General features: G+C 33.7%; 1 pseudogene; it reads right to left on the reverse strand.

Moving 5' to 3' along the window:
• Positions 1-624: 624 nt before the first annotated feature.
• On the reverse strand, positions 625-1,391 carry LOC143052081 (uncharacterized; annotated as a pseudogene).
• Between the last annotated feature and the right edge of the window lie 1,593 nt (positions 1,392-2,984).

Here is a 2,984-nt window from a genome sequence, read left to right on the forward strand (position 1 = left end):
TATTATGGCTTTTGTTCAGTACTTTACTGTTGTAGCATTTTTCTGGTTAATCAGTGATAAATATTACTTCTTCATGATCATGACTTCCATAATTATATTCATTTGACAGCAAGGCATTTTGTCTAATTTGTTGACAACTTTCGGTAGGATGAAAATTAGACCTGTTTGTAAAAGAGGGACGGAAGGGACAGTCAAACTCATAAATCTAAAACAATCTGACAACGCCGTGGCTAAAAATGAAAAAGACAACAAGAAAAACAATAGTACTACACATGACACAATATAGAAAACTAAAGAATAAACAAAACACGAACCCCACCAAAAACTAGGGGTGATCTCAGGTGATCCGGAAGGGTAAGCAGATCCTCCTCCACATGCGGCACACGTCGTGTTGCTTATGTGATTACAAATCCGGTAAATAGTCTAATTCGGTAGGTCAAATTCGTGAAAGGGAAGGATTGTAGTTACGACGTAAGGCACATATCCGATATCATTTGTGAAACGGTTATTCCATAAAGGTCAACCAACTCGTGATGGCGTCCGTAAAAATTACGAAGGGATGATTTCAACTTCACCATTTGGAACTCTTGGTTTAATAGCTTCCTTGTGAGCAGTAACCCTCTATCAAGGGCTTGAATGTTGTATATAAAATTTTAACAGTTTATCCACTAAGGATTTCATGGTGATTTCATGAGGGTAGATTCTTTCTATGCCAATGTCCTGTTTTGTATATGTAACAAAGTCACAAAAAAGTGCACCTCTGGTGAAAAGTTGTCCTTGCACTTGAAACCAGTGTTCATGATACTGAATTAATGTGAAAGAATCACCACTGGCATTTGGCTTCTAAAATAAATCATCTCTTTCATCACACGCTTCCTTCAATGTCATATTCTTTACTGAATATGGGCATTTAATTTCGACAATTCCAGTTTCAGTTTTGTCACATACGACTGCATCTGGGGTTGAACCATTAAAAGGAAGATCTGGTTGAACAAGTCCTATATCATGAATATGATTTCCTGATAGTTTAATATACATTTGCTTAGTTTCATTTGATGTTCCATATGAGGTTGCTAGTGATGTAAATTGTTTTCTTTGAAAAGTATTTGCAAAAATTTATCATTAATGTCTTTCTTTCTTTACATTACAGCACCAACGTTTGAAGCTGTAATGCGGTTTTCTCTATGTAGAAACCATGCTGCTGAATTTGACTGTTTTCTTGTTTACTTTTCTATAGTAATGGCTTCTGTTTTGGTGATATTTGAAGCAATCCATTCAGTCTTCATTTGGTCCATTGCTGACATATCTATGCATTGCGGTAGTGGTTTTGGAAACACAATATCCCCACATATGTCGGAATTTTCTTCTCTTGGTTGGAATATCGGTGTAATTAATGGTTTTTGCAATGTAATATTAATAAGGATAATTCAACATTGTTTATAATACATAGCACAATTTAATCATAACAATACATATGAATAATTCTTATATGATTTACAAGTACTAAAATCTGATTGATCCATTAGAGTATACTCTGTCAAAAAGTTGAATATTACGGTAAATATCTGAGATACATTTTACTGCAAACAGATTTTTACAATATTTAAATTGAAAATATAAGTGTTTTTTTTTACAGGTGTAGAAATCTAGATATGTGAGCTATGGTTGCAGAAAACAAAGCACTGACTGAAAACTATGCCAAGCGTGTGCTAGAAAATGTAAATTTGCAGCAGTAACTTTTAAGTTGTATAAAAAAGAAAAAAGAAAAAAGTATTATAATAGAAAAAACCTTTGGTTGTGAAAAGTTAAATACTAAAGAGTACCAGTACTACACTCGATTTTCCAAAGATCGGTTTGAAGAAATATTAAAATTTCTTGTGCCTAGAAAGTGAGAGTACATTATAAAATGGACAAAAGGTATAAGTGGATCTAAGCAGTTAAGAACCAAAGACCAACTGCTTTAAGGTGATATCAAATTGACTTTTCACACATTGCAAATTTATTCAATTCATCAACACGGGATTGCAGTGTCATATTTTTGAACTGGATAAGCTATATATTTCACCAACTATGTTCACTTGTCATTTAGCCACATAGAGGTCACATCATTGAACATATGCCACTAACAGTTCTGTAGACCAGTTCAACAAATAGTTTTCAAATAATATGCCTGGTTATTGGACAGATCCTACTCAGTTATTATACAAAGATATGTAGTTTTAATTTTACGGTATCGGGTCCGTTCGTTCGAGACCTGTTAATAGTGTTATAGGATTATTACCTTTTTAGTTATCTGTTATTGTGAGAATGTATTTTTTGTTAACTGTTATTGGACCCCTTGCCCCCCCCCCCTGTAATTAGAATATTGAGTTAGTTTTGATGGTATTTGTAATTTGGTCGTTCCACCTTTCTGTGGAAAACCATTTGATATTCTTTTGATTATTTTTTTTTTCTCCATTAATTCTGCTACTTTTTTCGTTAACCCTTTGGCTGCGGGAAGGACATATGTGTCCATTGTCTGCACGCCACGGGAAGGACATATGTGTCCATACATAAATTTAACATATTTTCTTAATATAAATGATAAATGTAGTCAAATTTATTTGTCTCCGGACTGTTTTTTTCCTTACTTGATGTTTTTGATCTTTGTGTTATAAAACAACGTTAAATGACGTCACAGTGAAGGAGTGAACGTTCACGCGAAAATGTTTTCAATGTCTTTTGCAAAGTTGTAAAATTAATGCTGCATATAACGTTACATTTGTGCACATTAACTTCGCGGCCAAAGCGATAAGTGGTCAGGCCATAAAATATAGTGTTACCCTTGTCCCTCACTCTGTCATTCCACATCAAACAATTGTACAGAGTATTTTTCAAAACCTCTTTTAGATATTATTGGGCTAATTTTTGGTATGTGAGTTCCGCATGATGAATTATAGTACAATATAAAATAGAAGATTTGGTGTAATTGCAAATGAGACAAC

The sequence above is a fragment of the Mytilus galloprovincialis genome, chromosome 11, assembly GCF_965363235.1.
Source record: "Mytilus galloprovincialis chromosome 11, xbMytGall1.hap1.1, whole genome shotgun sequence".
NCBI lineage: Eukaryota > Metazoa > Mollusca > Bivalvia > Mytilida > Mytilidae > Mytilus > Mytilus galloprovincialis.